Source organism: Piliocolobus tephrosceles, chromosome 5 (genome assembly GCF_002776525.5).
Source record: "Piliocolobus tephrosceles isolate RC106 chromosome 5, ASM277652v3, whole genome shotgun sequence".
Lineage (NCBI taxonomy): Eukaryota > Metazoa > Chordata > Mammalia > Primates > Cercopithecidae > Piliocolobus > Piliocolobus tephrosceles.
Genome location: NC_045438.1, coordinates 127442297 through 127454839, shown reverse-complemented (window position 1 = coordinate 127454839; position 12543 = coordinate 127442297). Strand labels below are relative to the sequence as shown.

The window sequence follows — 12543 nt, the reverse complement described above, 5'->3', positions numbered from 1 at the left end:
TGTGACCTGCAGGAGCTCAGTAAGATGGCTAACTAGATGCAGCTAGGAGGAACATCTGCCACCTAAGGACGGTGACATAGAGAAGACTGGTGTACTGAGGGAAGGCACTGAGAGTGGATGGAGGGAGGACACAAAGCCTGGGAGAAAGCTGGAAACCTTGCATGGGCCATCATACCTTGGGACTCATTCCTGGCCCCCAACAACTCTGGGGAACAGGTGAGTTGAGCAGGCAAGGCATGACCCACTCTTGCCACAGACCTCTAGAATACTGACAGCAGGAGACCCCACAACCCCACAGACACTTGAGCTGGCAGAAGGAGCTGCTTAGAGAGGTAGTAAGGGCAGGACTCCAGTCTGTGTAGAACCCAGAGGGTTTGGTGTGGGAATGTCTGTGGTGGAGCACAGCTGGGGATGCCCATACCACAAGGCTCGCCATGATCTCCTAGGAGATTTTAGCCTTGGGGAAACTGTCTGATTTCAACAGAGCAGGGTGGTCTTGCCAGTGAGACAGGCCAGTCTGATCCGAGTGCCCTCCTGTCTGCTGGCCTCTCCTGGGGCCCCAGCCTGCCCATGCCTGATTTCAGTGCAGCCTTGGATACCCAACTGGTGTGCCTCCTGGGGGCCTGCATCATAGTTCCTTCACCAGCAGTCCTGACCATCAGAGCACTCAGCAGAATGGCCCCTGATGATGAACACCAGCCCACCACACCCTCCCTCTGTGGCAGCCTTCCCCATGCCACTTTACCAGCACACATTTGCTCACAGCCAACCCCCCACCACTTTCCCAGTACACGTATGCGTGGGGGGATCTCACCTCCCCTTCTCCGCTGGTGCATGTGTGCATGTGAACCTCACAGTACGACTACTACAGGCATGAGCATACCCCTGCCCCAGCCACGCTGCCATTGCCAGGGTGAACACAGGCACAGAGGCCCCACCTCCCACCCCACACTGCCACCACCACTAGCACAAACACACACACATGGTGGCCCACAGTCTCACAGCCGCCAGGACCCTACCCCAGCCAACAAGCATGCACCCTGCTATGCTGCTGCTGCTGCTGCTGCTGACAGATGCAAACACACACAGATCCTACTGCCATCACCCTGACAAAGTGCTTTGACTGGTACCACCCATCAGATGTCGTGACCAGCAGCCCAAGAATACCTCTGTCCCTCTAGCATGGCTGGTTCCTAACCTTAAAGGGCCAGAGAATAAAGCTGGGGGCCTCATTCCAGCCCCCCAGAGCTAGAGCCTGCGGCTTAGGAGTGCTGAGTTGAGCCTTGGCCCCCTAACATCTTCCAGAAACAAAGCTAGTCAACTGGACCCACCTTATACCACAATCAAACCCCCAAGGGCATCAATGAAGATAAAAGCAAACAAACCTGTCCAAAGGACGGCAGCTTCAAAGATTGAAGAAACATCAGCCCACACATATGAGAAGAAATCAGCACAGGAACTCTGGTCTCTCAAAAAGTCAGAGGTCTTTTTACCTCCAAATGACCACACTAGTTCCCCAGCAATGGTTCTTAACCAGGCTGAAATGATTGAATTACAAAAACAGAATTTAGAATATGTATAGGAAACAAGATCATTGAAATTCAGGAGAAAGCCAAAACCCAATCCAAGGATTCTAAGGAATATAATAAAACAATAAAGGAGCTGAAAGACAAAATGGCCATTTTCAGAAAGAACCACACTGATCTGATAGAGCTGAAAAACTCACTTCAGGAATTTTATAATACAATCAGAAGTATTAACAGCAGAATCGATGAAGCTGAAGAAAGAATCTCAGAGCTCAAAGACTGGTTATCCAAAATAACTCAGACAAAAATAAGGAAAAAAATAAAGAAGAATGAACAAAACCTCTAAGAAATATGAGATTATGTAAAGAGACCAAATCTATGACTCACTAGAATCCCTGAAAGAGAAGAAGAGAAAACAAGCAACTTGGAAAACATATTTCAAGCTATCATCCATGAAAATTTCCCCAACCTCACTAGAGAGCACCACATTCAGGATATTCAGAGACCCCTGCAAGATACTAGATACAATGGCCATCCCCAAGAAACATAGTCTTCAGATTCTCTAAGGTTGAAATGAAAGAAAAAAGTGTTAAAGGCAGCTAGAGAGAAGGGGCAGGTCACCTACAAAGAGAACCAGCTAGCAGCAAACTTTCAGCAGAATCCTACAAGCCAGAAGAGACTGGGGGCCTATATTTAGCATTCTTTTTTGTTTTGTTTTGTTTTTTTTTTTTTTAATCTCAATAGCTTAAGAGGTACAAGTGGTTTTGGCTACATGATGAATGAATGAATTGTATGGTGGATGAATTGTATAGCAGTGAAACCTGGACTTTTAGTGTATTCATCACCTAAATAGTGTGTATTATACCAACAGGTAATTGTTCATCCTGAACCCCTTTCCCACCCTTCTTCATTCTGAGTCCACAATGTTTATTATACCATTCTGTATGCCTTTGTGTATCCATAGCTTAGCTCCCACTTACAAATGAGAACATTCTGTATTTGGTTTTCTGTTCCAGAGTTGTTACTTCACTTAGGATAATGGACTGTAATTCCTTCAAAGGTACTGCAAAAGACACTACTTCACTCTTTTTCATGAATGCATAGTATTCCATGGTGTGTGGATGGATGGATGGATAGATAGATAGGTAGGTAGATAGATAGATAGATAGATAGATAGATAGATAGATAGATAGATAGATAACCATATATTTTTATCCACTTACCAGTTAGTTGGTAATGAGGATGATTCCATATATTTGCAATTGTGAATTATGTTGCATACATTTAGCCTTCTTAAAGAAAAGAGATTCCAACCAAGAGTTTCATATCCAGCCCAACTAAGCTTCATAAGTGAGGAGAAATAAGATCCTTGTCAGACAAGCAAATGCTAAGGCAATTCATTACTACCAGACTTGTCTTACAAGAGGTCCTGAAGGGAGTACTAAATATGTTAAAGAAAGACCATTACCAGTTGATATAATCTGAATATTTGTCCCCACCCAAATGTCATGTTGAAATGTAATCTCCAATCTTGGTGGTAGGGCCTGGAGGGAAGGGTTTGGATCAAGGGAGTGGATCTCACATGAATGGTTTGGGCCAGGACTTGGTGACAAGTGAGCTCTCATCTGAGTTCACACAAGATCTGGTGGTTTGAAAGTGTGCAGCCCCACCATTCTCTCTTGCTTCTGCCTTCACCATGTGCCATCCCTGTAGCCCCTACACCTTCTGCCATGATTGTAAGCTTCCTGAGGCCTCCCCAGAAGCACATGTCAGCACCATGCTTCCTGTATAGCCTGTAGAACCATTAGCCAATTAAACCTCTTTTCTTTATAAATTATCCAGTCTTGGGTATTTCTTTATAGTAATGCAAGAATGACCTAATACATTGGCCACTACAAAAACACGCTTAAGTACATACACCATTGACATTATTGAGCAACCACACAAACAAAGCTGCATAATAACCAGCTAACAATGGATAACAAGATCAAATTCACACATATCAATACTAACTTTGAATGTAAAAGGGCTAAAATCCCAATTAAAAGTCATAGAGTAGCAAGTTGGATAAAGAAGCAACACTCAGTTGTATGCTATCTTCAAGAGACTCACCTCACATGAAATGAGACCTCTCAGCTCAAAGTTAAAAGATGGAGAAAATGTACCAAGCAAACAGAAAAAAGCAGGAGTTGCTACCTAATTTCAGACAAAATGGAACTTAAGCCAACAAAAATAAAAAAAAGACAAAGAACATTACATAGTGGTAAAAAGTTCAATTCAGCAAGAAGATCTAACTACCCTAAATATATATGCATCCAACACAGGAGCACTCAGATTCATAAAGCAAATTCTTGGAGACCTACAAAAAGACTGAACTTGACACTTGACCAAATGAATCTAATAGATATTGATAAAATTCTCCACCCCAAAACAATAGCATGTACATTCTTCCTATCTGCACATGGCACATACTTTAAAGTCAACCACACAATCAAGCAAAAAACAATCCTCAACAAATTCAAAGAAACCAAAATCACACCAACCCACACTCTTGGACCACATCACAATAAAAATAGAAATCAATAGTAAGAAAATTGCTCAAAACCATACAATTGCATGGAAATTAAATAACCTTTCCCCGAATGACTTTTGGATAAACAACAAAATTAAGGCAGAAATCAAGAAGTTCTTAGAATCAATGAGAACAATGATACAACATACCAGAATCTCTGAGACATAGCTAAAGCAGTATTAAGAGGGAAGCTAATAGTACTAAACACCCACATCAAAAAGTTAGAAGGATCTCAAATTAACAACCTAGCATCACACTTAGAGGAAATAGAGAAACACCAGTAAACCAACCCCAAAGCTAGCAGAAGACAGGAAGTAACCAAAATCAGAGCTGAACTGAAGGAAAGTGAGTCACAAAAAAAGATACAAAAGACCAATTATTCCAGAAGTTGGTTATTTGAAATAATAAATTATATATATATATATAAACATTATTAGCTAGATTAATAAAGAAAAAAGAGAAGATCCAAAAAACACAACCAGAAATGAAAAAGGGGACATTACCACTAACCCCACAGAAATACAAAAAATCCTCAGGGACTACTACAAACACCACTATGCACACAAGCTAGAAAACGTAGAAGAAATGAATACATTCCTGGAAACATACAACCTCCCAACACTGAACTGGGAAGAAATTGAATTCTTGAACAGAATAATATATTCCTAAATTGAATCAGTAACAAAAGGCCTACCAACCAGAAAAAGCCCAGGACCAGATGGATGCACAGACAAATTCTAAGAGATATATTAATATAAAGAAGAGTTGGTACCATTCCTATTGAAACTATTCCAAAAAGTTGAGTAGGGACTCCTCCCTAACTCATACTATGAGGCCAGCATCATCCTGATACCAAAAGCTGGCAAAGACACAACAAAAAAAGAAAGCTTCAGGACAATATCCTTGACAAACATAGATGCAAAAATCCTCAACAACATACTAGTAAACCAAATCCAGCAGCACATCAAAAAGCTAATCCACCATGAACAAGTAGGCTTCAACCCTGGGATGTAATGTTGGTTCAATATATGCAAGTCAATAAATGTGATTCATCACATACATAGAACTAAAAACAAAAACCACATGATCCTCTCAATAGATGCAGAATTTTGATAAAATTCAGCATTGCTTTATGGCAAAAACCCTCAACAAACTCAACATTGAAGGAATACCTCAAAATAGTAAGGACCATCTACGACAAACTCACAGCTAACATCATACTGAATGGGCAAAAGCTTGAAGCATTCTCCTGGAGAACCAGAAAAAGATATGGATGCCCTCTCTCACCACTTCTATTCAACATAGTACTGGAAGTCCTAACCAAAATAATCAGGCAAAAGAGAGAAATAAAAGTCATCCAAACAGGAATAAAGGAAGTCAAACTATTTCTCTTCACAGATTATATATGATTCTATGCCTAGAAAAACCTATTGTCTCTGCCCCAAAGCACTTTGATCTGATAAACAACTTTAGCAAAGTTTCAGGACACAAAATCAATGTGCAAAAATCAGTATCATTTCTATACACCAACAATTTCCAAGCTAACCACCAAATCAAGGACACAATCCCATTGACAGTAGCCACAAAAGGAATGAAATACCTAGGAATACAGCTATCCAGGGAAGTGAAAGATCTCCACAAAAGAATTACAAAACGCTACTCAAATAAATCAGAGACCATATGAACAAATGGAAAAACATTCCATATTTGTGAATAGGAAGAGTCAATATTGTCAAAATGGCCACACTACCCAAAACAACTTACAGATTCAATGTTATCCCCACCAAACTACCAATAACATTTTTCACAGAATTAGAAAGAAACATTTTAAAATCCACATAGAACCAAAAAGTTTGAATAGCCAAGACAATCTTAAGCAAAAAGATTAAAGTTGGAGGTATCACATTACCCAACTTTGAACTATACCACAAGGCTACAGTAACCAAAACAGCATGGTGCTGGTACAAAAACAGACACGTAGACAAATGGAAAATACAGAGCCCAGAAATAAAGCCATATACCTACAACCAACTGATCCTTGACAAAGTCGACAAAAACAAGCAATGGGAAAAGTCCATTTGGCTAGCCAATTACCCTAGCATCATTTATTGCACCATTTATTTATTCAATAAGTGATGCTGGGGTAATTGGCTAGCCATATGCAGAAGACTGAAACTGAGCTGCCTCCCTTACACCATATATAAAAAAAATCAACTCAAGATGGATTAAAGACTTAAATGTAAAACCTAAAATTACAAAAACCCTGAAGATAACCTTGGAAATAACATTCTCAATATAGGACCCAGCAAAGACCCAGCATTTTCATGGCAAAAATACCACAAGCAATTGCAACAAAAACAAAAATTGACAAATGGGACCTCATTAAATTAAAGAGCTTCTGCCCAGCAAAAGAAACTATCAACAGAATAAATAGACAACCTACAGAATGTGAGAAAATATGTGCAAGCCATGTACCTGACAAATATTTAATATCCAGAATCTATAAGGAACTTAAACAAACTTACAAGCAAAAAACAAACAGCCCCACAAAAAAGTGGGCAAAGGATATGAACAATCAATTTTCAAAAGAAGACATACACATAACAAACAAGCATATGAAAAAATACTCAACATCACTAAGCATTAGAGCAACGCAAATCAAAACCACAGTGAGACACCATCTCACACTAGTCAGAATGGCTACTATTAAAAACTCAAAAAATAAAAGATGCTGGAGAGGTTGCAGAGAAAAGAGAATGCTTATAAACTGCTGGTGGGAATGTAAATTAGTTCAGCCACCGTGGAAAATGGTTTGGTGATTTCTCAAAGAACTTAAAATAGAACTACCATTCAACTCAGCAATCCCATTATTCGGTATATGCCCCTAAAAATATAAATCGCTCTACCATAAAGATGCATGCACACATATGTTCACTGAAGCACTATTCACAATAGCAAAGACATGGAATCAATGCAAATGTCCATCAGTGATAGACTAGATAAAGAAAATGTCATGTATATACATCATGGAATACTATGCATCCATAAAAAGAACAAGATGATGTCCTTTGTAGCAACATGGATGGAGCTGGAGCCCATCATGCTAAACGAACTAATGGAAAAACAAAAAACCAAATACCTCGTGTTCTCACTAATAAGTGAGAACTAAACATTGAGTACATATGGACACAAAGAAGGGAATAACAGATACCTGGGTACTGTGCTTATTACCAGGGTGATGAAATAATCTGTATACCAAATTCCTGTGGAGTGCAAATTACCTATATAACAAACCTGCACATGTATTTCTGAACCTAAATAAAAGTTACTTTTTAAGGAAATAAAATTAAATCCTTACAGTTTAAAAACGTATATATTATATATATAATGCTTCATGAATTTGTATGTCATCCTTGCAAAGGGGCAATGCTATTCCTCTCTGTATCATTCCAATTTTAGTATACGTGCTGCCAAAGTGAGCACAAGACTATTAAGGTGAGGTTATTAGGTCATGGGGATCTTCCCCTATGAATGGATTAATGCTGGTATTGGGGAACTGGATTAGTTATGGCAGGAATGGGTTCCTGACAAAAGGATGGTGATACGGTTTGGCTCTGTGTCCCCACTTAAATCTTATGTTGAATTGTAATTCCCAATGCTGGGGGAGGGACCTGGTGGAAGGTGGTTGGATCATGGCAGAGGATTTCCCCTTGGCTGTTCTCATGTTGGTGAGTGAGTTCTCATGAAATATGATGGTTTAAAAGTGTGTGTGGCACTTCCCCTCTCACTCACTCTGTCTCCTGCTGCCGTGCGAAGACGTGCTTGTTTCTCCTTCACCCTTCTGCCACGATTGTAAGTTTCCGGAGGCCTCCCCAGACATGCCTCCTGTTCAGCCTGCAGAACCAGAGCCAATTAGACCTCTTTTCTCCATAAATTACCCAGTCTCCAATCTTTATGGCAATGTGACAATGAACTAATACAGATGGATTTGGTTATCTCTTCCTCTGGATAGTTTGGTTCCTCCCAACCCTTCTTCCTTCTGCCATGGGATGATTCCGAAAGAAAGCCATGATCTGATGTGCCCCCTTTGCCTTGGACTTTTCATCCCCAGAACTATAAGCCAAATGAATTATTTACCTTTATAAATTTTTTAAAAGATTGGTGAAAGAAATTTTTAAAATAACTGAATAAATTGAAAAACACTCCTTGTTCATGGATTATAAGACTTAATATTGCTTAAATGACAATATTCCCCAAATTGATCTACAGATTAAATGCAATTCCTATCAAAATTCACTTTCTGTAGAGTCTGACAACATGCACTGGCATAAATATAAAAATATAAATCAATGGAATAGAATTTATGGTCCAGAAATAAGCCTATACATTTATGGTCGACTAATTTTTGATAGGGGTACCAAAATAATTCAATGGGGAAAGGATAGTCTTTCAACAGTTGGTTTAGGACAATTACATGTGAACATGTGAATAAACTTAGACACCTACTTCACATCATATATAAAATTAACTCAAAATAGATCAAAGATCTAATGTAAAAGCTAAAACTATAAAACTCTAGGACAAAAAAATACAGGAATAAATCTTTGTAACCTTGGATTAAGCAACAGTTTCTTAGATATCACCTAAAGTAACCAAAGAAAGAAAAAGATAAATTGGACTTAATCAAAATTAAAAACTTTTATGCTGCAAAATTTTAGTATCATGAGAGTAAAAGGACAACCCACAGAATAAAAGAAAATATTTACAAGTCATATATCTGATAAAGGTCTGGTATCCAAAATATGAAAAGAACTCTAACCAACCAACAATAAAAAGACAAATAGCCTCATTTGAAAATGGGTTTCCCAAAGAAGATATACAAGTGGCCAATAACCATTGTTCTTGAGTCATTCCTATTCAACGAATGTTTAAGGTAAATGTTTAATAACCAGCTCTTTAAAAGCTCCCTGATTTGTAGTGACTGCCAATTTCTGTGGTGTAAATACTCTCACGTGGTTGATTTCAAGCTAGCAACATGGCACCACTGGATGTGGAGTTGGAAAGAGAGGCTTGCAAACAATTTTTGTGAGCCAGTGCAAGCTGGCTCCAACACTTCACTTCTTATAATAATTTAAAATTTCATTTTTGTTATATGAACTCTTCTTGATGCCCATGTTTGGTGATTTTTCATTCAGGAGCATTCATGCTCTATTAGCTAACTAATCTTGTTTTGTGTGACTAGTCCTTACTTCCTGGTAGCATTTTGCCACTGAAAGATGGCGAAGTTGGCTTTGCAAGTCCAGATTATGAACTGAGTGGGGAATAGTGAGCAGTGTACTCTGTAAGCCTTTCATGTCACTTCAGGTCTTTCATGTCACATCAGGTCCACCTGAAGTGATGACTCAATGCATGTTAATAAGCAGGAATCTCCACTGAACAAACTCATTTTGCATTCACTATTCATAGCAATAGAAATTCTAGTAACGTAAGTGGAATATAACATAAATTTATAAGTGAACTTTCAAAATTGTTTGTTATTAACTTTGACACAACTGCAAATTGGTATTCAAGTTAATGGCAAAGACCAAACCAAACAAAACAAAAAATAGCGTATACAATCTTCACGTGCACTTTCAGTTGTATCCAATTCAACTTTAACTTTACTCTGTCATTTTCTATTGTGTCTTGATATGAAAATATATTAATTAGATTTCCCCCTTTCATGAGCTTTTTTCTTGTTTGTTAAAGCATTTTTAAAAAAATTTTAAACAGTATATCATATGTTATCTTGCCATCCTATATTTTGATTATACTTTTGTTGAAAATATGATAACTTTAGGGCCGTTCACAAATCTTCAGCCACTCCTCATTCCTGCCCATTTCTTTGCACTGCCTTGCACCCTTTGCAGGTAGGTATGGCCTTAGGATTTGCTTTGGTCAGTGAAATTCTGAGCAGAAATACACATCGCTTAGAGCAAGACTTTAAGAAACATCACAGAATGTCCTGTGTTTCCTGTTTCTCTACAGTGGCTTTAGAAGTTTCTATCAGTGGGATCCCAAAGTGTCTTTGATGAGCAGAGCTTTAGTGGCCCATTTGTATCAGAATTGAGGTATAAGTGAGAAGTAAATTTTTATTGGCCTAAGCCATTGAGATAGGGTGAGGAGTGAGGGGGAAGGTTATTCTTGCAGCACAATGTAGCCCCATCTAACAAGTACAATAATTAAATCTTGTTCAAACGTTTGATAAGATAATGCCCACAATAGATTTGTTTCATAGGTATGAATAAATTCAAAGGTATGAAACTCACAGGAATGGTATGAGAACTATGCATATTCTTTTTCATTCTTAGCCCAAATATCTTGGCATTTATTTTACATTGTATTTATCCAGAGTATTCTCCCTGTTAGTATTTCCTTAACAATATACCTGTACACTGAAAAAACAGATTTCTGTTCTAGCCTCAGGAAGAGATTAGGGAAGGCATCTAATAACTTTAGAGAGAACTTCATGTGATAAATGAAAGAAAGAGTATAGACAAGAACAAATTTTCGAAGTTTTATCTAAAATTATCTTCCTTCTTTATTCCATTGGTTGAAATCACATATGTGTTTTATATATGCATGTATGTATGATAGATATTAGATCTTTAACTTAGATTTAGTCCCCAATATATACTAGTATTTTTTTTTTAGCTACATCCATTTTAATGAGCTCCAGTTTCTCAAAAATATTTAGATAGGAGTATTTCTTATCCCAAAGTCTGAAAAGTTTACTAATAATATCATAAAGTACGACTAGATTATTATCAACAATTGATTTGAGTATGTTAAGACTTATTATAGAAATATTATGTGTTTAAAACTTGACCAGGTCATGCATAATGATTACACTGGGTCCACACAGTTTTCAATTTTATATAGATTAGAAGACCCAATTTTATTTGATTTGATTTGATTTTTATTTCTTTTTTTTTTTTAGACCGAGTCTCATTCTGTCACCCAGGCTGGAGTGCAGTGGCACAGTCTTGGCTCACTGCAACCTCCGCCTCCAGGGTTCAAGCAATTCTCCTACCTCAGCCTCCCAAGTAGCTGAGATTACAGCCATGTACCACCACGACCAGCTAATTTTTGTATCTTTAGTAGAGACGTGGTTTCGCCATGTTGGCCAGGATGTTCTCCAACTCCTGACCTCATGTGATCCATCCGCCTCGGCCTCCCAAAGTGCTGGGATTACAAGCGTGCGCCAGCGCGCCCGGCCAACAGACCCAATTATACAGACATCAGCTACTTATACAATAATCAGTTTAATCGTGGTAATTCAAAACTATGAAATAATTATATCATAAACCCTTAGCCATTTAAGTTTTGTAGGGGGAAATGCCATTCATTCCACAGTAAGTGCACTATTATAAAAGAAAGAAAGAAAGAAAGAAAGAAAGAAAGAAAGAAAGAAAGAAAGAAAGAAAGAAAGAAAGAAAGAAAGAAACACAAAGTTGCTTTTTCTTTCTTTCTTTCTTTTTTGAGACAGAGTCTCGCTCTGTCGCCCAGGCTGGAGTGCAGTGGCAAGGTCTCAGCTCCCAGCAACCTCCACCTTTTTGGCTCAAGTGATTCTTGTGCCTCAGCCTCCTGTGAGTAGCTGGGATTACAGGCTCTCGCCATCACACCCGGCTAATTTTTTGTGTGTTTTTAGTAGAGACGGGGTTTTATCATGTTGGCCAGGCTGGTCTTTGAACTCCTGACCTCAAGCGTTCCACCTGCCTCAGCATTCCAACGTGCTGGGATTACAGGTGTGAGCCACCACGCCCGGCCTACACAAGGTTACTTTTTAAAGACAAAAGTAAACAAAAAATTAGTTTTAAAATTTCCGAACTCAGTTTTTTTTTTTTTTTTTTTTTTTTTTTTTTTTTTTTTTTGTCCTAAAACAAAACCAGCCAGCAAAACGCTCAGGCTCCAACCTTTTATAAATCCAAAGTCACCACCAGAGGGAGCAATTCATCTGGTTTATCTCTGATTTCGCTCCTATAATTTCTTAAGTAAGGCCTAGGGGACAGTAGTTTTTAGACACCTTATGCTCAGATCTCAATATTCAAAAATTTTACCCTTGGAATACCTTCCACACCAAAATAAGTTAAGCCTAAAAGAATTTCCTTTTTCTTCTTTTTTAAATAGCAGTTGGAGTTTGCAAGGAGCTCTTCCCACAGAAACCCAAGGTTGCCTTCCTGCCCACCTGAATCTTGGTGGACATACAGGGTTTATGATCTGGAGAAGCCCCAAGGATGTGAGATTCCCTTGTAAATGGGTCGTAGGACCCATTCCGTTATGGGTCTGATTCCGTTCTGTTCTGATTGTTCTGATTCCGTTAGAATTAGCGGGCTGGTATAACAGAAAACTGCAGTAAAAGTGGTTTGAGCAAAAGAGTAATTTGTTACTTCTCACTTAAAAGTT

At 38.6% G+C, this 12543-nt stretch overlaps 1 non-coding gene across 1 annotated transcript; it reads right to left on the bottom strand.

Annotated features, from left to right (window-relative positions):
• Nucleotides 1-7474: 7474 nt before the first annotated feature.
• LOC111543213 lies at nucleotides 7475-7581 on the bottom strand. The gene has a single exon (XR_002731778.1). It is a non-coding gene; the product is annotated as a U6 spliceosomal RNA (small nuclear RNA).
• Between the last annotated feature and the right edge of the window lie 4962 nt (nucleotides 7582-12543).